This window comes from Canis aureus, chromosome 1, assembly GCF_053574225.1.
Source record: "Canis aureus isolate CA01 chromosome 1, VMU_Caureus_v.1.0, whole genome shotgun sequence".
Lineage (NCBI taxonomy): Eukaryota > Metazoa > Chordata > Mammalia > Carnivora > Canidae > Canis > Canis aureus.
The window spans coordinates 17,157,386-17,181,817 of NC_135611.1; the positions used below are offsets into that span (position 1 = coordinate 17,157,386).

General features: G+C 45.3%; 1 protein-coding gene and 1 long non-coding RNA gene across 2 annotated transcripts in view; one reads left to right on the forward strand and one right to left on the reverse strand.

Moving 5' to 3' along the window:
• The window catches only part of CCBE1 (collagen and calcium binding EGF domains 1), a 226,970-nt gene that overhangs the window by 155,260 nt on the left and 47,278 nt on the right, over positions 1-24,432 (forward strand). The gene's annotated exons all lie outside the window — the stretch shown is intronic.
• Positions 900-21,377, reverse strand: LOC144310473 (uncharacterized). The gene is made up of 2 exons (XR_013376194.1): positions 20,993-21,377; positions 900-2,034 (listed from the first exon to the last, which is right to left on the reverse strand). It is a non-coding gene; the product is annotated as an uncharacterized LOC144310473 (long non-coding RNA).

A 24,432-nucleotide genomic window follows, 5' to 3' on the forward strand; every position in this document is an offset into this window, starting at 1 on the left:
AGGCATGTGGGCTCTGGGAGCCAGAGAGGGCATCCGGGTAAAGTGACACACATGCTGCCTATTGCAGGTCGGGTGGGACCCCCGTGCTGTCCATTCAGGCGTCTCCCTGTAACTCTGTGGCCACGCCACGTATGCTGCCAATACTACTTTCTATGCTGTTTGCGGGGGAGTCCGGACCTCCTCATCCTGGTCGACCCACTGGCAAATAGGCAAGTTTCACCCGTGGGCCTTAAATTACGGGAAGGATAAAGACAGCAGTGAATATAATGGCCAAACAGGGAAGCCCCATTAGCAAATGAGTGAGTCGGAGTTCTGTTTATAGTTGTGTTATGAATGGTTTGTTTTCTTAAAGATGACCCTATAACCAAATGTGCGTAAGCACGAACTGAATAATGTGCCTGCTACTGGTTGAGAATGGAGTGATGATAAATACACAGAGGAGGACTCTCAGACAGGGATCTGGTCAGCTGCCGGAGTCCCAGCCTAGCAGGAACTCATCAGATTTGAGCTTTTTTCCCCCCCACTAATCAGTAGGTTTGCAGGGATGGGGCTAGCTGGCAGCTAAGGTATTATTAGTATCCCCCTCCCTCCCCCCAAAAGATCTCTCTGTACTAATAATTAATGGATTCCTTCTCTTTCTCCCCAACCACGTGACACATTTTTTTTAGTATAGCTGACACAATATCACGTTAATCTTAGGTATACAGCACAATGATTCCAGGACTGTACTCATGCTGTGCTCACCACAAATGTAACTTCTGTCACCAGGCAATACTATTACACCACTGACTATGCTCCCTATGTTGTATGTCCTTACGTATTTTTGCCTTGGTTTCCCTTGCCTTAAGAGACACATCTAGAAAAATGATGCCGCAGCCAGCTTCAAAGAGATTAGTGCCTGTGTTCCATTCTAGGAGTTTTATGATTTCAGGTCTCATGACATACAAACACATTCAAACATACTCATTTTATTCCTATGATTTTTTTTTTCTGGCTGGGTACAGTTATACTTTGTTGATGGTATGTGACAAGTTTGGGCTTCCCGAGCCCCTCCACTTCTTCAGGAGGTCTGAGATAGAAACTGTGGAGACCAAGAGATTCTCAGTGTGTTGGGGGATGAGTTGGGGTAAGGACTTCCCAGCAGCTGAGGGCTTCTCTCTTCCTCTTGCTGGGGGTGGTGGTCCAGGGGCTCTTACTCCTTGGAAACCATATGGACCATAAAGTCCACCACTCGGTTGCGATAGCCAAATTCATTGTCATACTAGAAATGGAGCCTGACACAGTGGTCATTGATGGCAGTGCCAGCCCTGGCATTGAAGTTGGCAGAGTGGGTGTCTCTGTTAAAGTTGCAGGAGACAACCTGGTCCTCAGTGGATCCCAGCATGCCCTGAGGGGCCCTCTAATGCCTGTTTCACCATCTTCTTGACGTTGTATTTAGCAGCTTTCTCCAAGTGGCAGGTCAGATCCACAACTGACACACTGGGGATGGGAACATGGAAGGCCATGCCAGTGAGCTTCCCATTCACCTCGGAGATGACCTTGCCTTGGCAGTACCAGTAGAAGGAGGGATAATGTTCCGGGCAGCCCCTCAACTACCATACCATCGCTTTGGTGGGGAGGGGGAGGGTGGCAGTAAGATTTGGAATATGGTCCTCAGTCCCTCCACCATGCCGTGGTTGTCACAGATGACCTTGGCCAGAGGAACCAAGCAGCTGGTGGTGCAGGAGGCATTACTGATAATCTCGAGGGAGTTGTCATACTTCTCGTAGTACATGCTCATCACAAACATGGAAGTATTAGCAGAAGGGCCAGACATGATGACCCTCTTGGCCCTACCCCTTCAAGTGAGCCCCAGCCTTCTCCACAGTGGTGAAGACTCCAGTGGACTCCACAAGGCACCCAGGACCAGCATCACCCCATTTGATGTTGGTCGGATCTTGCTCCTGAAGGATGGAGGTGGGCTTTCCACTGATGCCAGGTTTCTCATTCTTAGCCTTGACTGTGCCATTGAATTTGCTGTGGGTGGAATCTTAACTGGAAAAATGTAGACCATGTAGTTGAGGTCAATGAAGGGGTCATTGATGAAGACAATATCCACTTTGCTAGAATTAAAATCAGCCTAGGTGATCAGGACCCCATTATGGCCAAATCTGTTTACTCCAACCTTTACCTTAGTGTCTCAGGGACTCAGCTGGCACTGCACCAGAAGATGCACCTCTCTGTCAAACTAGGAGGAGCAGAGAGCCTCCTGTGACTTACTCATTCCATAACTGTAAGTCTGTATCTCCCATTCCTCTTCACCCATCTTGCCCATCCCCTAACCCCTCCCCCCTCTCCCATCTGGCAATTATCAGTTTATTCTCTGTATTTATAGATCTGACTCTGCTTTTTGTCTATTCATTTGTATTTTAGCTTCCACATATAAGCAAAATTGTATGGCTTTTAGTCTGACTCCTTTCACTTAGCATAATATCCTCTAAGTTTATTCATGTTACTGCAAATGGCAAAAGCTCATGCCTTTTATGGCTGCATAATATTGCAGTGTGTGTAGGTGTGTGTACCACATCTTCTTCATTCATCTATCAGTGGACACTTGCTTCTGCATCTTAACTATTGTAAATAATGTTGTAATGAACATAAGGGTGCATGCATCTTTTTCCACTAGTGTGTTTATTTTCTTTGGATAAATGCTCAGCGGTGAAATTACTGGATTGTATGGTATTTCTATTTTTAGTTTTTTGAGGAATCTCCATACCATTTTCTACTGTGCCTATACCAATTTACATTCTCACCAAGAGTCTATGAGGGTTCCTTTTTCTTCACATCCTCAGCAATACCTGTTAGTTCTTATCTTTTTGATTCTAGCCATCTTGACGGGTATAAGGTCAATATCTCATTGTGGTTTTGATCTGCATTTCCCTGAAAATAGTGATGTTAAGCAACTTTCCATGTGTGTGTATGTCTTTAGAAAAATGTCTAGCCTTTGCCCATTTTAATCAGATTATTAATACTTTAGGTGTTGAGTTGTGTAAGTTCTCTATGTATTTTGTATATTAACCCCTTATTGGATATATCATTTGCAAATATCTTCTCCCACTCGGTAGGCTGTCCTTTTGTTTTATTGATAGTTTCCTTCACTGTGCAGATATGTTTTATTTTGATATAGTCCCAATAGTGTATTTTTGCTTTGGTTTCCCTTGCCTTAGAAAACCTATCTTTTTTTTTTATTAATTAATTAATTAATTTTTTTTAAATTTATTTTTTATTGGTGTTCAATTTACTAACATACAGAATAACCCCCAGTGCCGTCACCCATTCACTCCCACCCCCCGCCCTCCTCCCCTTCTACCACCCCTAGTTCGTTTCCCAGAGTTAGCAGTCTTTACGTTCTGTCTCCCTTTCTGATGTTTCCCACACATTTCTTCTCCCTTCCCTTATATTCCCTTATGTATACAATGGAATATTACTCAGCTATTAGAAATGACAAATACCCACCATTTGCTTCAACGTGGATGGAACTGGAGGGTATTATGCTGAGTGAAGTAAGTCAGTTAGAAAACCTATCTAAACAAGTATTGCTACAGCTGATGTTAAAGAAATTACTGCCTGTGTTCCCTTCTAGGAGTTTTACGATTTCATGCTTCGTGATATGTAAACATATTCAAATTAAACACTTAAGTCATGCAAATAAACTTTGGAAGATTATTTGGAAGATTATAAAGAGGTGGTAATGATTCTGATGAAAGAACCATTTTAAAGATGTCCAGGAAGCAGTAGAGGTTGAAAACCCTAAGTTCTTAGTGGAAACATGTATGTATATGCACATGTGTGTGTGTGAGAGAGAGAGATTAGAACAGTGACTGGAACATGTCTGATATTATTGTTGTGTTATTGCATACTGATTCCCATCCAAGATCCTGAGAAGCCCCCTAAAGGGGAAGCTTATCATTACCATTGAGGAATTTGTGTTTTTTAGAGCTATCTTGAGTTGTATCCTCAGAAAAATGTTGGGAACCAACAGGAGGTCCCAAGGCTTTTTGAACCTACCATTTTATGTTCAGACCAACAGGACAGGGGCACCTGGGTGGCTCAGTGGTTGAACATCTGCCTTTGACTCAGGTTGTGATCCTGAGGTTCTGGGATCGAGTGCTGCATCAGGGTCCCCACAGGGAGTCTGCTTCTCCCTCTGCCTGTGTCTCTGCCTCTCTCTGTGTGTCTCTCATGAATAAATAAATAAAATTTAAAAAAACAAAACAAAACAAAACAGAACATCTCCTTTCTCATGATGCTGATCATAGACCTAGCAACAGGGGTGCAAGTTCCCTTTACCCCACCTTCCCCAGAGAACTGCCCTGCCTGGTTCAGAACCATGGACAGTGTCGTGGGAGGGAGCATTCCCCTGCCAACCCAACAATCTTGGACACGCTGATCCTTTGATACATTATTTTTAATCTTTGGGACTCCCCCATCTACTTGACCGTGTATGTTGTGTGGTCAAGAAAATGTTGATCCCTTCCAAAGTCAAGACAGGCTTTTCAGTGACTGTGGCTCTAACCCCCTGCCAACCTAACTGCTAATGGCTCAGTAGAAAACTGAATTCTCTGAAAGCCTACTTCTTTGCATCCCTGCTGTTAGGAGCATCTGGTTTTAAGTGCAATGTATAAATGACTTTAGGAAGAAAGGACCAAAAATTATCAGGTGCTTTCACCTAATCAGTGTGCACACACTCAGTCTTAAAGTTGAGGTTTCCATATGATCAAGAGCTCTGGGGTCCAATGATACCTGACAGGTCAAGAATAAGACAATGCTGTGCATTATAGGGGAGCCAGTGGGCTTTGGCTTACTCTGTATATAGATTATACATAATGCCTCTATGGCACTATAATCTTTATATGTGAGTAAATGACTTTTTAGCTGAAACAAAGCCCAAATAGTTATCACAAATGCTTACCCTTTGGAACACAAACAGGTGAAAATCCTTCCTAGCCCAACAGAAGGAAACCCTGCCCCTAATGAAGCCAAATTGAATGATCCAAGAATGCCAAATGCCTCGGATTCCTTAAAATTAGCAACACTATAAAAGAACAACTTTTTTATTAGTGAATCTAGGTGGTGCCCTGTTCTCCACATCCTCTGCTCAAAAGAGACCTAGCAATCTCATCTACTCTCGTTTTTGTAAAAATGAGGATACAAGCATAGATGTTCAAGGACTTGTGTAGTACCAGAAGCTCCTCTCCAGTGTCCCAACTGCCATGAGGAAAGTGTGCATTCTTGGTTTAGACACTTCTGTCTTACATAGTTGAAGTTTTTGTTGTGGGCAGAAGTTCCAGGGAAACTGGTGGTCAAGATGAGCTGGCTGGCACTAAAAAAGAAGTGTAATTGATATGTGGGTTATTTCAAGATGACCTGAATGTGAGGTGTTGGTAGGAAAAAAGGTCACACAGTGCTTTCTAGGGAAGACCTGAGTGAAAAAGTTGAGTTTGGACCAAGTCCAAACTTTGGACTCTCTTGGCATCATACCGTGGACAGCCATTGCAGACACTTACCAGTACATTCTCCATGTTTGCCGTGATAATTCTGGCAACCACCTCGTGGGTTGCCGTGCACCCCCACTACATTTCACTGTAACCTTGCCCAAGAAGACTAGGGACTGAGGACTGGCCTCCAAAGCAGCTGGAGTCTCAAGAGCCAGATCATAACATGGAAACCAATTAAGTAGAAATTTGGTTAGCAAGCCAGGAAGGTCTGTGGTAATGAGCCAAATCATCTTCTACAAAGAGAAACAGACCCTGAAGATGAGTCATAACAGGAGAGTAAACAAAGATAAACCTTGGCGACCCCCCCCAAACTTTCCTTTTCAGTACAGATCGTTTTTTTACCCCCTATCAGTGGAATGTTAATGACTCACATCCATCCACACGGTACTGTTGCAACAACAAACACTGGCAGCTACTATCAGCCACTTGACATGTTTGCTGGCCCTTCTCATTTTCATTGGCTCACTCTTATCCCTCAGCCTTAATGAAGAGTTGTAGATATTTGCATTCCTAACCAAAGAGAGAGAGAGTAGAGGTCTTTCTGAAGAAGAAAATTTTTGTCCTTGTTCCCTTTCCTTAGCAACATGGCTTCTATGAATAAGGGAAATTGTACTCTGCAAAGTGAATTAGAAGAAAAACTACAAATATTTCTTGAGCACCAAGATAAGGCAAGCACCATGCTTGAGGATGACTTGCACAGTCTCCTGAGGCTCCCTTCAAACCTATAAAGTAGATCTTCCTATCATGATCATTTTGCGGATGAAGAAACTGAGAGGCTCAGGGATATTAGCTTATCCAAGACACCTGGAAAGTGGCGAGGTAGGATTTGAACTCAGGCAGCCTGACACACCAGTCTTTTTATTACCGCCTCCCTCCAGAGAGGATTTTTCAAGGCCTAGAGAGGAACAACATACAGAGACCACAATTGTTAAGGTAATATTTTCCCAAAGGATCATTTTTCCTACTATTTAATTAATTTTCATCAAACTCAAAGATTACCTTGGCCTTGGAACCTGAAATTGTGTCCAAGATAGGCTTTCCGGAGGGTCTGTGTTGACAGTCCAAATGAACTACTGCTCAGAGAATTGGACACCATGAGTTTCTGGGCTCAGAAACTCGAAACACAGTAGCTCTGAGAAGATCTCAAAAGACATGGGGCGGAGGAGAATCTTAACCCAGTTTTGGAAATGATACCATTTATGGGCAAATTGCAGCTCAGGGCCCTTTTTAGGAAGATGTACTCTGGATCTATTAGTAAGATCTATTATATGGATTCCTAAGTAATTGGTTTTTAAATAAAACGTGTTATTTGGATAACTCTAATACCAACTTTAAAACTTCAGAAACAAACGTGTGGCTGATGGTAGCCAGTAAGAAGTTTGCAATGCTTGCACATCTTTTCCTTCAGGCTCCATGGTGATTCTGCATCATCTCCCTGCCCCTCTCTTTCTTACCCCTCCCCCATTTTGCCCTTGTTCATGTATCGCTTTACGCGACTTTATATCCTCTTTGGAGAAAACTATGATATGCATAAATTTTAAAAGTAAAATAAATATCAGAACTTCCTGCTTCTCAGCTTTGCAAACGTTAAAATAAAACCATGTGTATCTGAACCTGCCCCCCCTGGTTATTGTAATTCCAGGTGTTGTCCAGAAGTACTGTTGAGCTAGGATCAGGAGAGTCAGAAATTGGAATTTTAGAGATTTATCGACAACCACTGAAAAACCTAGGGAATGGTGGCCAAAACAACTTAAAATGTATCTGCTAAAATAGATGACTTTTCCCTTGTGTTTTAGTGATTGAAAACCAAAAAGCATTTTGTGTCGTAGCAAGGGTGCTCCAGCGTAAGGATTAAGTGTGTGTTCTTCAAAGTCAACAGATGCCACTTAGATTAAGGTTGCAGCTTTTTTTTTTTTTTTTTTAAAGAAAACATGCCTGAATTCCCCAAGGGACGTGTGTATTCCATAGCAAACAAAGCCCCAGCCAGAAGCTACCCTTACACGCACAGGGCTTCAACCTCAGGATCTGCGCCAGCTGAAAATGTCACCCGTAGCTTTCCAACTTACACTAGCCCATTAGGTTGCTGGTCTTGGCTGCACTGAAGCCTGAGCTTCAGGAAAACAAAGTACCAGATCAAAGCCATGAGACTGCTACTCTCAAGTCAATTCAGTGGGAGGGCCATGTGTCCCTGGAGGAGCCAAGCAAGAGGAGCTCCCCAAAGTCCAGACATGGTAATCAGCACTTATTAAGTGCCACCATATACTGTACTACCCGGCAGCAGTCTGCTAGATGCTGGAAAGGTGCAGAAGTGCTCCCTTATTGATCTTACAAAGCTGGGATAAGCAAGTGGTGTAGCATGGGTGTGAAAGTTCTTTGAAAGGATAAAGCGATGGCCCCATGCCAGGTGGTGGTCGTACTGCCTGCTGTTCTAATGATGGTTTCTAATGTCCCAGAACTCCAAGCTGTAGCCAGGCCACGGAGGTCAACAGGGCCATTCAGGTCCCTCATGCCCTCCTCGGTAGCCAGCCCATGGGGGTCCCGGCGTGGCGCACAGGCTACCCCCACAGCAGGAGCAGTGCGCCCCCTCCTTGCTTCCTGAGGGGTGTGGTTGGAGGAACCACGGTTGGAGCCAGTCAGACCTGGGGCTGGGTTTCAGCTCTGAGCCTGTTTCCTTACCTCTAGCTCCGGCCCCATTAAGTCCTTCTGAGATAAGGCTCCTTCACCTACACATCACCTTTTTTTCTCTCAAATCATAACCTTAGCAACGTGCAGGGTAGCCAGGGCCATCTCATCTGCCACCTCCAGACTCCCAGGCTTTCTTCTGCCACCAGAAGCTCGCCCTGGCTCAGTGCTCAGCCCACCCGGGAAACCCACCCTCCATGTCCCTAATGGAACGGGGCGCTGGCCACCTCTCCCAGCACCTGCCATGAGACTCCACGTACCTGACTGAGGTGTCAGGTAGTGTCGACTGATGCCAGGATGGCTAGACAGTCCTAGAAAGAAATCCTAAGAAGGAAGGATGCAGCCGAACTTTGGACAAGAGCCAGGCAGGAAAGGTGCTTCGCCACCTGTGATTTTCTTGTCCCTCCTGACTGAACTGTGTTCCTTCAAATCCTCCCTGGTACCTCTACCCATGTCACTTCTCAGTTCCCTTCAACTGAAAAACCCCACTCTCTGGTTCAAGAAAATGACACTCTCAAAAGAAGTCTCATCCCCCCTCCCCCTAGTCTTCTGTCATCAGAGGGTGCCCCAGCTTCAGCTTGGAGGAGTCTGCCCTGCCTGGGCTGGGAGGAGGATAGGACCAGGGTGGGTGAGGAGAGGAGAGAAGTGCATGTGTTCTCTCTTCTTCACCCCTCCAGTGAGGGCTGTAGACCTCTGCTTCTCACCAAAGAGCCTATTTTTCAAGCATCTCTCTTAATACTGATTTTTCCCCCTCATCCACAGCCTGTCCATATCTCATCCAGCAAAAAGCATGCTGGTCCTAGGAGGACTCTGGGAAAGGAGACCCCCATATGGGCTGAGGAGCTGTGGGCTTCTTCCTGCCCTGGGCCTTCCAGAATCAGATAAGGACACCCACTCTGCCTGTCTCACAGGGAACATCACCATGCCTACCCTTTCTTTAGCCTCATCTCTGTGATGGATGATGTCAGGGCAGGGGAGTTTCCAGCTCTTACAGCCACAGCTCCTCTGGCTGCCAGAAGCAGAAATCTACCTCAGGGGAAAATGGGAATTAATTTTACGGCTACAGAAGAACCACCAAACCCAAGGACAGAATGAAGTATGCGTAAGCCCTGTGTGATCAAGAATTGGAAAGTCAAAGCTAACATAGCTTTCTCTGTCTCATTTAATGTCCGTTCGCTCTCATAATGGTTTGAATCCACTCATTTTGTCTCTTCCATTTGACTATTCCTCATGTGCTTATTCAGGCCCTCCCTCCCTACCTTAGAGTCCATGGATGCTCTGCTCCCCACAGAAAACTGCTAACATGGATTTCTTGTCTCTGTGTTAAAACCCTTCCCCAAATCTCATGGGCCTAATCCAGTTTATGGCCACTGATGCAGGCAGTGAGGCCTGCAAAGTTGGCCAATTCAGTTACAGTCAGCAAAGCTGGTATCCACTGATGCGGGCAGAGAGGGGTTCTGAACTGTGATGCACTGGGGGCCCTTTTTTAGGAGCTGTGAGAAGATCAAATTCCCGAGCTAGAATGTAATAATGTTTACCATGATGACAACGACGACGACTAGATGTCATAAATTTTAAGAAGGGGGGTATCTTTTGCTCACTGTACCCAGGCAGCAGTGGGGATATTTTTGTAATGCCTGAGAGCACTCTACCTGCAAATGTGCCAGCATCACAATGTCCATCACAGGTTTTAGTTGCTTGGGAAAAAGTCCTAGAGACACAGTATAAAGCATTTATTCAATGTACACAGTTGACTTTTAACTCTTTAGAACCAGAAGGTGACAGGGTGCTGGTAAGTCTAGTATCTTTAGCATTCCTGGAGCAGGAATCAAAAGTAAGCTCTTGGTACTCAGAGTACCAGTTTATTTTTTAAAAAGATTTTATTTATTTATTCAGGAGAGACACAGAGAGAGAGAGAGAGGCAGAGACACAGGCAGAGGGAGAAGCAGGCTCCATGCAGGGAGCCTGACGTGGGACTCGATCCCAGGTCTCCAAGACCATGCCCTGGGCTGAAGGCAGATGCTAAACCGCTGAGCCACCTAGGCTGCCCCAGAGTACCAGTTTAAAAATGCTGCACCAAAAAAAAATAATAATAATAATAAATAAATAAATAAATAAATAAATAAATAAATAAAAATGCTGCATCACCAGGGCACCTGGGTGGCTCAGTTGGCTGGGCATCCAACTCTTGTTTTTGGCCCAGGTAATGATCCCGTGGTCATGAGGTAGAGCCCCAAGTTGGGCTCCTCATTCAGTGGGAAGTCTGCTTGAGATCCTCTCCCTCATCCTTTGCCCTTCCCCCACTAAAATAAGTCTTTAAAAAAAAAAAAAGCCTACACCATCAGTGCTCCCATGGCACAAAGGATGTTTTGTGATTGGTGAATTGGTGACTCTCAGCTAATAGACTGATTCTGAAGAGTCAGATTTCAAATGTGAGGATGTTCTAAGACCATCTTAACCAATCTCTTGTCATTCTCTCTATATATCCACACATGTGACATGTAACCATCCTGTGTCTAATGAGAATTAAAAGAACTATTTTAGTAAGCATAGAAGAATTTCCATGATAAAGCATTGTGTCAGAGTTTAATTGGCAACTTAGAAAACTGTTATGTGAAATAATGGGGCATCTTACGATTGATAGTGTCTTGCATTCCGTGAAATATAGTAACATCATCAACAGTAGAGGGCACAGAACTCTGACCAGCAGAAGCTTAGAGGAGATAGGGATCTGATGTGGGGGGAAGAAATCTTGGGGACTTGTCTTGTGGCAGGGTTTGCACAGCAACCATATCTTCACGTAAATTACATGTGACCAGTCCACAAATACAGCAATGTTCTTGAGGACTCCCTATATTCATACTTCATGTAAGCATGGCAGATGTCAGCCACCGAGGTCTGAGAAGAACACCAGGAGTAATGGGGTGTGCTGTGACATGAAGGGGGGCAGAAGCAGGTCCGTGTAGCCCCAGCCCAGGGAGGACCTTCGTCTGGGGAGGAAGCTGAGGATTTTATCACATAGGACTCAACGGACCGGAGCAGGGAGCTTGAATTTTTATTTGTGTACAGTGAGATGCCATTGGCAGAGTTTGAGCAGAGGGGCTGTTGACATTTTTTAAATGTCATCCTGTTTACTAGGAAAACAGTGTCGTGTAGGTAGTAAGGAAAGAAAGCAGAGATCAGAGGTTGATGACAGTTTGAGATTAAAGACGGGGCGGGGGGGGGGGGGTTTGGACCGAAGATGGAGAAAATATAATTAAATCCTAATAAGTCTATCACCCTTATGACACATAGTGTCCATTCCCTACCATTCACCCAGCAATGAGAACCAATGTTGACTCAGAATACATGGTTGTCACTCTGCAACACAAGTGGCATTGTTCCCCAGGTGTGTCTTTCATAATCCAAGAAGTCCGTGGTGTTGGAGGCTCACGTTTCATAGCATGAACTGCAGCACTGTGGCCTGGTGTTTGGGTTCATAGCTTTTTCTGCTTGGCTCCCGCCTCTGGCAATCCAGCAGCCTTATATGACACATTACTCCCTTCCCAACCTGCCCCCTTAGAAAATCGCCATTCCACCACTTGGAAAACAAGTTGGGTCACTTAAACAATTATTTCTTTTCTCACCCAGCTCATTAACAAAGACATCCAATAAATCAGCCCTATCTAAGAATACTTTCAGAGCAAAGGAACCATCTGGATTTCAGAAAGGCCACTATAAAGTATACATGAAATAATTTTTCCTAATCCCCTCCTGTATGAATCTGGCTTGTTTCCACTAGGCACTGAAGTTCCTCTTTTGTGTGGTGTGCTTCTGCAAACTTAAGAAATGTGCAAGATTCCAAATGTGTCCAAAATCTCATGGTCTCAATGTGTGCCCATGAGGGATTCTGGTTAAAGACCAAATTCTTTGTTTTTCCTTTTTATCCCTTATGTCAATTACATTCCAAATTAAAACTTAGCATTTTCTGGGTATTTGCCATACATCTTTCAATGTACCTCAATAAAAATAAAAATAGAATTGCCAAATTTTTCTGTATGTGTTAAGTGATAGCAAATAACTTATAGATCATATCATTAAAATTCTTGATCATACTAGATTACTATCCATCACAGCTCCTGAAATTTGTACATATAATTTTTCATTCATAACCTTTTGATTAGCTTTTGATTTTGACCTTAAGCAATTTGCCTAGTGTGGCCAGTTTCTCACAGAGTCTACTGAGGATACAAGTCTACTTGGGATCCGCAGAAGCACTGATTATAGCCTTGGTTGTTTGGAAAACCCATGGTCTGTAAGTTTATTTCTGACCTAGCATGGCTGAGCAAAATTGCTGGCTTTAAGAAAAAAGGATAATGAGAATGAGGACCATGTGATGTGATCCAGCAACCAACTGTCCATGTCTGGGCTGCAGAAATGACACTTTTTGGCCTTGAGTAGAAGTTGCATGACTGTGCTATTCACTGTTTATGTTGTTGAGTCTAATTTTATGCCTGTACTGTGCTAAGTGCTTCACATAAGCTAGCACCTCTTACCTTCACGGTGACTCTATGAGGCAAGTTTCAAATTGCCATTTAACAGATAAGAAAACTGAGACACAAAGAGGAGGTAAGTAATTTGTCCAAGGTCATACAAATAGTGATGGATGGACTTGAATTCTAACATCTGTCTGACGCCAAAGCTCAAGCTATTAATTACTGTGTTGTAATATCTTCCTTGACCCAATGAAGCACAAACTGCCATCACACATGGCTTGTAGGTTAATCTGGGAAATATGGATATAGGGAAAGATAAAAAGGATTGTGGCCAGGTATAAACTTACTCTTGATCACTAAGAAAATATTAACCCACATATAAGATTTGTAAGATTTTTGACAAATGCTTTCTGTTCAGTTGGATTCATGGCAGACTCGTATACAGAGCAAAAATGACTGTTCTCATAAGGTGATAAGATGAGGGTAGGACAGCAAATGAAGCAGCCTGGCCACAGCAAGGTTCTCCTTTAACGGATGGTGGGGAATAAGTTTGGAAAAGGAGAAGAGTTGGAACATGAAGATCCTCAGGAGCTAGTCAGGGGAGAAGTATCATGGCTCTGACAAGTGAGGGCCCGCAGCAGAGAGAGCCATTGAGAATTTGAACATGGGCATAGCATAAGGAAGGCAGTATCGCTCTGGTCAATGGCAAAATTGGAAGATCTTTGCAACCTGGAGTTGTGGAAACCGGCTCAAAGCTTATTGGCCGTTATCCAGTGTAGACAGATGTGGCTTCAACGCAAGTGGTGGCAGTTGTAGAAATGGAGAGAAGGGACACGATGTCTTTATTAAAACCAACAGGCCTTGATGTTTAGATGAAGGGAATGAACTGGAGAGTTTAAACCTTAGATGGGTTAGAGAAATGAGAGGAGGAATTCCAAAGAGGGATGTTAGTTTTGGAAAGAAAGTGATATGGTTGATTTTCAAATGTTTAGACTCAGAACAGTTGATGAGCTAGCTGGGTGAAGATTTCCCAGGATCGCTGGAAAGTGGGACTGAAGCTGGAGTGAGAAGCTGGACTAATTGTGCAGATGTGGGGATCCCTGTTGTGGTGAAAGCCACCATGAAGGCTGAGGGTGGAGACAGAAGAAAAGAATAAAGGGGCCAAAAAGAGAGCTTGAGTTAGAGAAACCTCAGCTAAAGAGGACCCAGTAGAGGAGAGAGACCAATATCTTTCCTTTCCAGTGGGAGTAATCACCCCCTTACAAGAAGGGAAGACTTAGGTTGAGACTTTCCAGCTTTTTCATCCCAGAAGTGATCATTGGGAGGTTGCATGTCATGCTGCTGGCATTTGTCCACCCTTCCAGATACACTGTCCACCCTGTGACCTCCTGCTCAGGGCCAAGGGGCTGCAGGGTTCCCAACACCCTCTGGCTCCCTGTTGGGTACAACCAGTGGGAAACCCCAGATGGGAGGGATGGAGGAAAGAGGTTTGAGGTTGGGACGTTTATTCCCCTGGCTCTCTTCTTGCAGGGCCACCTCATCCTGGTGCCCTCCTGTCGCTGTTCCACCCAGGAGCCCACTTAGCACATACTCTTCTCCCCCCCTCTCCCCCCGCTCAGTTCCTTGCCCTCTTTCCATCGCCTTGGGGAATGCAGTGCTGTATTTGTTTCCTGGGGCTGCCATGACAAATTACCACAACCTGGGTGGGTTAACACCATAGAAATGTATTCTCTTACAGTTCGGCTGGGGGAGGGGGGCAGAAGTCTGAAATTAAGGTGTCACCGGGATTGGTTCCTTCTTCAAGTTCTTAAGGAGAAACTAGCTTCTACTCTTGAAATAGCTTCTGTTGGTTGCCAGCAACCCCAGGTATTCCTTGGTTTGCAAACACATGACTCCAGTTTCTGCCTCCGTCTTTAAATGATCACCTTCTCGGTCTCTGTGGATACTTTTCTGCTTTTCTGTCTCTCACACTGGATTGAGGACCCACCCCAACCCAGGATGATCTCTCCATCCTTATCTTAATTACCTCTGTAATAGACCTTATTCCCAAATAAGATCACATTCAGAGGTTCCTGGGGAGGATGGTATTTGGTCCACTGCAGGTGGCAGCAGCTCCTATGCAGTCAGCCCTCAGTTCGTGCACATGCCTTTGTGGTTTGCCTACACCCTGTCCACATATGTGTATCTTAGTCCCTTGGTAAACAACCCCTCCTTGAATTATCCTAATTTTAATGTACCTTCTGTTTCCACTTGGGACTCTTAGTGATAAACATCCCTTTGGTAAATTTCTTACCTTTTGTACAAACCTGTGCACATTACAACTAACTCATCGTTGCTCCGTTTTTGGGCTCAGCTACCAGGAAAGTTAGCCCTAAACATAGTGTTCAAATGCAGTCTTCTTTTCCCTTGAATGACTATTATTGCGTTCTCGTTTTAACATGTCTTTATGAATTATTTTTAAAGATATGAAATTGTATAACTTAGTAAAAAAAATGCTGGTTCTCCAAGTCTCCCTTTCTCTGGCCAAGTCCCTTACAATTTAAAGTTCATCCTTAGAGGAATCCATTTGCACATCAATTTCTCACACTTCAGCGGATGTACATTTGGCTCATCTAAAGCATTATCTTTGAATTCACCCTAGTTTATCCTGATTGAAAGGAAGGCTTAAGTCATTTTTCCCGTATATGTGATTCTGAGTTTGTGTATAATTGTGATCACCCATCTCTATCATGATGAACATATAGTTAATACACCCTGCAGCAGCAGCCCCAGTGATGTGAATTCTTACCCCGCTAGGCCATTTCCTCATTTTTGTGTGTTGAGTTTGAGGATGCCATCCTGTGGCCCTTTGGAAAATGAAGAACATTACATCCAAATCATTGTTTTCAACTCTCAGTAGTTTGAGTGTGACCCAAAGTTCTGTGCTCTTGCACTTTACCTCCACCCCACAAGGGAGCTTTCAAATAATATCAAGATATCTGGCATTTTTCATAGAGTTGTAGAGCTGGGAAGAAGTTGGAAAGAGGCCATGTAACCCAATTCATGTGACTTCCTCATTTTGCAATGAGTAAACAAAGGTCCAAAGAGGTGAATCCACCACCCAGCACCCCATGATGCATTTGTATTTTAGCAGGGATGGTGTTCCCAGCACAGCGCCCTTTCCAGTGGGATTTGCTCCATGTGACCTCGACAGGGTTCAAGTGACACACAGAGCAAGTACTATGGAAGTTCAGGGAGAGAAGAAATCACTTCCTGCTTGGCTTAGAGAGCCAAGGATGGTGTCGAAGAAGAAGAGGAAATTGAGATAAAGCTCAAAGCTAACTTCCAGTTCTCATGGAAAGGGGAGGAAAACATCAAAGACTCAACTTAATATGCCCATCAACTTAGCCCAAGTGTTAGCTCTCTATCTAAACAAGTGAGAATAGTAGTGGTCAATCAATTTTTGATTAATCAAGAAAATTGCCCTTTGGCTAAGAAAGAAAAAGGTAGACGTTCTAGGATCGGATACTACTACTAATAGCTGTTACTAAGAAAAATATTTTTAAACGATTTTATTTATTTATTTATTCATGAGAGACACACACACACAGAGAGGCAAAGACATAGGCAGAGGGAGAAGCAGGCTCCCTGCAGGGAGCCCGATGCAGGACTTGATCCCAGGACTCCAGGATCACGCCCTGAGCCAATGTCAGGCACTAAACTGCTGAGCCACCTAGAGACCCCAAGTAAAATACTTTTGAGTGGAATAAGTCTAGACTAAAATGCCAAAGGAGCATATTTTTAGTTAGAATTTTTTAATGTCTTGTGGTTATTTCAGAAAAGAGTAAAATCTATAACACTATCACATAGGAATTGTTAAGACTGATTAACCGCCATGCATATATGGTCAGTTGTCAAAAATTCAGCGATTTTTTATTTCCTCCCCCCTTGAGGTAGGAGATTTGAGATTCTGTTCATTCAATCAGTGAGTCAGCTTTGTAATATTTATTGGCATTTCCTTTCTGCCAATTCTGGGGAAATTACAAAGATGAACAAAACAAGTCTCTTGCCTCCTAGGAGCTCACAACCTGGGTAGAAGGACAAACATGCAAACAAGTGAGAGCTGAAGGAGGCAGAGAATGTTTTGCAGAGGGATCTTCTGAGCTGGACATTCGATGTGGCTGGATCCTGGTGGGGAACGATAAAGACAAGATGAGGTGAGGCGAGGCCACTTGCACTTCACCAGAGATTGGACTAGAGTCCTAGGCTCTGGGAGCCAAGGAACGTTCTTACACAGGAATATAAAATAGATACAGTAGATAAAATATTTGTGCTCATTGGGATGTGGGAAGATTGGAGGCAGGAAGATGAATTAAGAGGCTATAAAAAAAAAGGCAGGATTGAGAGATTTTAGGTCTGAACTAAGGTGGTTGGCAGCAGGGATGGAGAGGAGAGGTGGATTCCAGAAACATTTTCGAGTGTCTATCCTGGGACTAGGGAGGGTTGTATAACAGCGTGATTAGGAGCCCAGCTTTCTGAGTCTGGCAGATCTTTGTACGGATTCCAGCCCCCATCACTTGTGTGACCAGAGGAAGTTGCCTAACATCTCTGGACCTCTGTACGGCAGGACAATGCCTCCCTGTGGTGCTGTAAGGTGCAGAGCCCTTGGAGGAGGGGGGACCCTCAGTGGACATCAGCTCTTGGTACTACTGTTGCTACTCTGACACCGAGGAATCCTGACCTCCGTCTGGTTGGGTGTTCCCAAATTACTCTTTCACTGCAGCTGACATTTTATGGCACATGAATCGGTGCTTGATCTCCACAGGGGTCGTTCTCACCACTCACTCCATGGCCACCAGGGTACCCACAGCACCGCGGGCTGTGTCATATGCATGCCACAGGCTGGTCCTCAGAGGGAATGGGCACAAACGCATCCCACAAAGAATGGTTCAGAACACTTGTCTTGCTGACAACGAGCCAGGAGCCTGTCTTCACAAGCAAGAGGAGGCTTTTCCTTCTGCTTGTATCTGCAGATCGCTGTTGGTTGGTCTCTCTGTTCTCTTGGAAGGGAGTTTATTATTCATTGGTGACATAGAATGCGATGCGTCCTCTGACAGGAGAGAGAACGCAAACCTGGAAAGGGAGTCCGCGGTCCACCTCCTTGCCCGTGAGTTATGACTTGGATTTGAGCAACCTAGCAACGGAAGAGCCACCAGCCACAAAGCTCGGGTTCTTGCAGCCCCCCTCTGGCACGCCTCTCACTTCTGAAATGGAATTTATGGCCTTGTAGCTAATGTGACTTTTTTCCATTTTTTTTATCTTCCTTTTCTTTCTTTTTTTCTTTTTCTTTTTTTTTTTTTTTTTTTTTTTTTTTAAGGAAATTGGAGCCACAAAGCCAAGTCCTGTAAGCTTGAGAATTCCAAGGGCGCAGAGTTGGGCTCAAGTTCACCAGACGAGTGTTTAGCGCTGCCCTCTGGCTCACCTTTGTTTAGATAAATAATTGAAAGTGTGCCATTTACAAGGCTTGGGCCTCAGAGGCATACAAAGGAATCTGGCTGAAGGCTCCGTAATTGAAAGCAGGAGATAACTAACAACACAGCCTGTTCCTCCCTTAGGATGTTAATGGAGTTGAGGGGGTGGGGGGGAGATTTATTGTCTTTGGAATTCATGGTCTTAGGGTGCCCATATCAGGATGAAAACATATGACTCTTTTCTTAGCAAAAAAAAAGAGAAACAGAGAGAGAGAGAGAGAGAGAGAGAGACAAAACTTGCCCCATATCCCACCTGGGATTTGTTTCAATTTTCAGTCGAGGCTGCAATCACTCAGCCAACATTCGATGAGCGCAGGCGACAGGCAAGCCCAAGCTTGGTGCTAAGGACAGCAGTACAGGAGGCTGGGACCTTGCCCTGAAGAGCTCCCAGCTAGGTGGGGAAAGAGAGGACACCCTCAACTTTCTAGGCATTCTAGCCCTGGTTCTGAGTCCCAGCTGATTTTTTAAAATGCTCTGATTCCCTGGTGCCAACCCCAGAAGTTCTGATTCAGTTACACAGAGGTTAATCCTGGGCACAAGTATTTTCATCATTTAAAAAGAAAAAATCTCAGGGCACCTGAGTGGCTCAGTGGTTGAGCATCTGTCTGCCTTCAGCCCAGGGCGTGACCTTGGTGACCTGGGATCGAGTCCCACATCGGGCTTCCTGCACGGAGCCTGCTTCTCCCTCTGCCTATGTCTCTGCCTCTCTGTGTGTCTCTCATGAATAAATAAAATATTTAAAAGAAAGGGAAGGAAGAAAGGAAAGAAAGAAAAAGAGGAAAGGAAAGGAGGAAGAAAAAGAAAGAAAAAGAAGTCTCTAGTAGATTCTAATGTGCAGCCAGGATTGAGAATGACCATTGTTTTGGGGTTTTTTTCTAAATATTCTGAGATGAGCAGAGATAGAATGTGGATGTTCACAGGAGTTGGAAACCCCTCCAGGTGGGTAGGAATTCGGAGAAGTCTTCCAGAGCAGGAGGGAAGTCAAGCCAAACTTCAAAGATTTAGGTGTGTTTGGGGTCAGGCGCAGAGAGACCGTCACACTGCAAGCAGAGACTTCAGGAAGGGGTCTCCGCCCACACCTCAGTGGGCTTTCTAGGATTCAGCTCCCTCACTTTCAAACTGGCACTCACTGGGTTTTGCTAACAGGCCACACGCCTGGCTTAGGTCTCAGGAAGCCTAAATGGGCTTTACCACCATTCTGTCCTCACTTAGGGACCATGGGTCCAGAGCTACCCCCTAGATCCAGGAGGTGGAAGGAGAGGTGGTGTCCCCGGAGAGGGAAGGGCAGCCCCAGCATGCAGTCTCCACGCCACCGTCAGGCCAATGCTCCTGCCAAGCAGCCCTGGTCCCCCTGGGCTAAGAACGAGGCTCTGCTCATGATGATTGGGTATATCCGCATCTGCATTGTTTTGTTTCCAGATCTTTTTCATGAGCAACTGTTCTGAGCCAGACACCGTGCTTTGTAGTCTGGGGACTGAAATCCTGGCTCCTGCCCTTCTTCACAGTATGACCTTGGCCAAGATTCTCAAGCTGTTGGCACTCAGTTTCTTCACCTGTGAGATGGGGGTAATCACAGACTGGCTTGTCCTTCCTTGGGAGGATTTGATGAGACTCCTCAGGAGGCGGTGGTTTCTTGCCTTGTGACTCACTCTGGGAGACCCTTGGCTACCCTTCATGGATCGCCAATGCCACAGGCAAGGAGCCCCTGACAGCAATGAGAATACGGTCTGTGGAAGCTTGGGGAGCAGGTCCTGAGTCTGTGACTTGCCCTTGGCTTGTGGGCTTCTGCTAGAGGGCATGGTGGCACAAGGCCATGCACAGCTGTGCTGTTTTCACCGCTGCTGTCCCTCCAAGGTAAGGCCCCCATGCCTGACTTCCAGGTGTCATGCGATGGCAGGGCCAAGCAGAGCAGCCTCCTTAGAAAGGGAGGGATGGGGACTGAGAAGGGTATGTTGGCGGTTTGCTGGATGAACCAGCTGTTACCTCTGGGCCTACACTGTTGGGAGGCTCCTTGGAGGCCATCCAGGAGACCTCGGCAGAAAGAAGCCAACAATCCAAAGGTAAATCACATGCTTGGGACATGCCTGACCTCTGAAGGTCCCCGTTGCTGTCAGAGCCGCCATAGTGGGAATACAGAAAGGGTGGGGAGGAGCGGTTGCTGTGATTGTTTCCCAGGGTGAGCCACACAGTGAGAAACTGGCACTTTGGGTGGGTCTCCTGGAATCTGTGGGATTCGGGTCTAGCTCCGGGTCCAGCCCGTCAGCACCATTGTGGGCAAGGGCTGCCCTTAGGCCTGTACCCTGTACCCACCAGGGCATCCTTGGGCGGAGGTGGTCTCAGTGGCACCCAGGAGTGTTTTGCCCCACTTTCCTGGGAGCACTCTCTTAACTCGGGGCAGCCCCTGCTGGAGATCTGAGTCCTGCCTTGTAGAACTGGGCTTTCTAGAAGTGGACCCTCATTCCATAATATGTACCCAAGATAGCCTTCTCCGCAGCCATCCACAGCGCCCAGAGCACTGGTCCCTGGAAGATACTGGCCCAAATGGGAAATGCCTAGGGCAGCTGTGGCTGTGTGGGAAGACCCCTCCCTTCGACACCTGCTCCCCGCCCATTGCCCCATCTTGCAATCACATATAAACACACTTCAGTCCCTGCAGAGATCTGCAGATTTGTCTCAGTGGGCCACTGTTGAGCATGAAAAGATCGTAGCTTCCCTAGTGTCATTTATTAGAAAGCAGCCCCCAGTCCATCCCTTGCCCCAAGACATCACTGCCCTCACCCCACGGTACCTGGGATTCTTCACTCTGTCGTAGTGCCTGAAAGTCCATCAAAGACTCCTCTGAGTTGAACACCATCCTCTTTTTTTTTTTAACAGTTGATGCGAAAAATAAAATAATAAAATAAAATAAAATAAAATAAAAAATAAACAGTTGATGCCCCCAAGATAGTGGCGTTTCATAGTGGCCATAGCAGTGCTTGCGATGTATGAGTAAATGACACTGAAGCCATTAGGGCAAGTTTTCAGTGTTATAGTATCACTTAATCACATGACACTATTTGCTCACTGTCCCAAATGCTATACTTGGGGGAGAGAAGAAAACTGCTCTCTCCAGCTCCTGAGAGCCACTTGGCCTGAGGTTCCATCAGGAGACCAGATTAGAAAGCATTTCATTTCAAAGATCTGGAGGGAGGGGTTCCAGTTAATAATATAACAACAAGGAGTGGTCACCTGCATGAAACAGCAATGTATGTTTGCCAGACTTATCACTTCTTTCTAATGGAACCCACAGAAGGGTGTCTTTGGGCCGGGAAGAAGGAACCAGACCCCAGGGAATGCCAAACAGAAGACAGAGAGCACTGAGGCACTGCCAGTGACTTATTATGCACTCACGTTGCCAGAGACACTAGAACTTTCCTTGTTTTTTAAAGCAAGCTCACGTTTAAGAAACATGTTTTCTCCTTGGCTTACTTTGCTCAGCCTGGTACTGGTTTCTTATTGTTTAAACTCAAGCTACAACTTTTTCTCAAGGTTCCCAGTAAATAATTTACTAACTGCCAAAAGCACCTGGGCATTCATTTGTTCTTGACGGAATCCAACACTCAGTGCGATAAGGGCTGTGTCTACTGGTTAATAAAAGACATTTATATTTGAGCCATCCATGAGTGATTTCTGTACACGAAACAAATACTTGTGCTTTTGATAAAACACGCAGCAAGGCACGGAAACCCTCCTTGAGATTAACCCCCAAATCAAAGCGTTTTGTACTATTACTTCCCAAAACTGGGTCATCCATGTGTCACCAGGATAACTGGAAAAGAACAAGATTTTGGCTGCGAAGAGCAGAAGTGCCACTTGAACCTCAAGAATAAAGGGAGCTGTGGTTAGGATGGTGTTAAAACGGGGCAGTAGAGGCAGCAGTGTCAGAAAGTAAGGCAGCCCTGGGAGTGGCTCCTCCCTCATCTCCCTCACTAAGTCTCTGCTTCTCTCAGGAGTCTGACCAATGCCCAGCTACCTCCACCCACTCAGGGTTTCAGCCCATCTCCAGACCTTTCTCAGCTATAGGAGACTCAGTTGTACCACTATGGCTAGCTAGCCCCTCATGGGGTGTCTGGAGGTGTAGAGCCCTGACAGGAGGGTGGGATTGATCTGGCTCACTGTTCTGTCCTGGAGAGATGGCTAGATTGGACAAGCCTTGATCCAGACGCCCCTTCCCAGTCTTCTCAACTCAGAGAGGCAGGATTGTTGCCTTTTGGAACAAAGTAGGACCATCCAGGCCACCCAGCCAGAAGCAACAATGGGCTGAGCAGCTTTCCCTGGGAAGGGGCCATGGGCAGGCAGGCCCAGAGAAGGCCATCTCTGGGTAATTTGAGGTTTTAGTTAATAAGGCACTGTTATGGGGCACCTGAGTGGCTCAGTGGTTGAGCGTCTGCCTTCCCCTCAGCGTGATCCCAGGGTCCTAGGATCGAGTCCTGCATCCGGCCCCCTGTGGCGAGCCTGCTTCTCACTCTGCCTGTGTCTCTGCCTCTCTCTCTCTTTCTGTCTCTCATGAATAAATAAATCTTAAAAAATAATAATAAGGCACTGTTATCTCTTACCATGTAACAAAAATCAGACATGCTGTGTCCCTCAGGCCAGGATAAACAGCACCTCGTCATGCTCTTCTGAATGCCCTGTCTCTGCCCTGAGTGGTCTTCCATCCTCTTCGCTGTCTAGATAGATCTTATCCTTCCTGTAAAATCCAAATCTAATCCACAGAAAATTCCCAGACCACACCAGTCTGGGCCTGCCCTATCCTGTGGTCATTTTTGATGGACTGAGTGTCTTTTGATATTTTGAGTATTATATTCTTTTCAAAGGTCAAGTTGTAATCGAACTGTTCTTATGTTCTGAATCCTCAGTGATTTTTACCAGGTCTTTTTATCTCAGGATTCTTTCTGTTTCCCAAGGCATCAATCAGGGACTTGGTCAGGGTCAATGTTCAGTTATTATTCATTGATTCAGTGCAAGTTAACATGCTGTTTATCTTCATGCTTTCCAGTGTTTCATAGTGGCTGGTCATAATTGTCATGAGCATTTAATATAATATATACACTGTAATCCCTGAGCTGAAGAAAGAGGACACAGTGACAGTAACCACGACTGTTCCTCCTGCTGTCATTATTATTATCCCTCATAGGATATATAACAGGAACTATACCACCTGCTTTATCCATCTCACAGAAACCCTAACAAAGTGTGTGTCTATACTGCATTTCTCAGAAGAAGAAACTGTGAACTAAGTTTATACGTAACTTACGTCAATTCATCAAACCAGTAAACGGTAGAACTGGGTTTCAAACTCAGGTCTGCCTAACTCTAAACAGCTGCCCTTTAAAGTGATACCATGCACGGTCTCCACACATTTGTGTTAAACTCTTATGATTCATTCAGGCCTCCTAATACAGAAGCTCATGTCACCACTCAGCAAAGGTCCAGACTTAGCATCCTGAGGCACCCTCTTACCCTGGACAGGGTGGCTGGGTTGCCAAGAAGCCCCTGGATTGTGGTTCCAGCTGTACCACTCAATGGTCTTGGAACAGCTAGACTAGCTGGGCCTCCCAGTTCTTCATCTCAGACAGAGAGCACATTCTGTTTACTCCAGATAAAGCTGAATATTTTTAGTTCCAGGCGACAGAAGATGGTAAAGGCAATTGGTCATTATTCCATGCAGGAAACATTACCGGGGTTATACGCTCCTTAATCTCTATCCACCACTTGTGCTAGTCCCTAATTCCTTCTGTACGTTGTAATGCAGAAAAGGAGGAAGGAAGGTAGGAAGAGCCCACAGGAGGCCAGAAAAGATAAACTAAAAGGAAAAAAAAAGACAGATGATAAGGTTATTCCTCTTATCACGTAAATAGCGTCTGGGATACATTCTTCCTAAGAAAAGAGTGCTAGCCAAGTTCAGTTCAGCCAGGATGTGCCAAGCATCTGTGATGTCTCAGACACTAGGCTAGCTGCTCAACATAACTGAGACCTGATCCCTGTCCTGGAGGAGTTCATGGTCAACTGGCAGAGCCTGGCTGCAGCATGTCCAATGGGAGAGCTTCGCATATCTTCCTGTAGCCCATAAGATTCTCTGTAGAGCTACCTTCACTATAGGGCCCCAAATTATGCTTTGTGGTTGGGCATCAGACTTAATACTCTAAGAAAGTCTCAAAATTTGCATAAAGGAAAAAATATGATAAA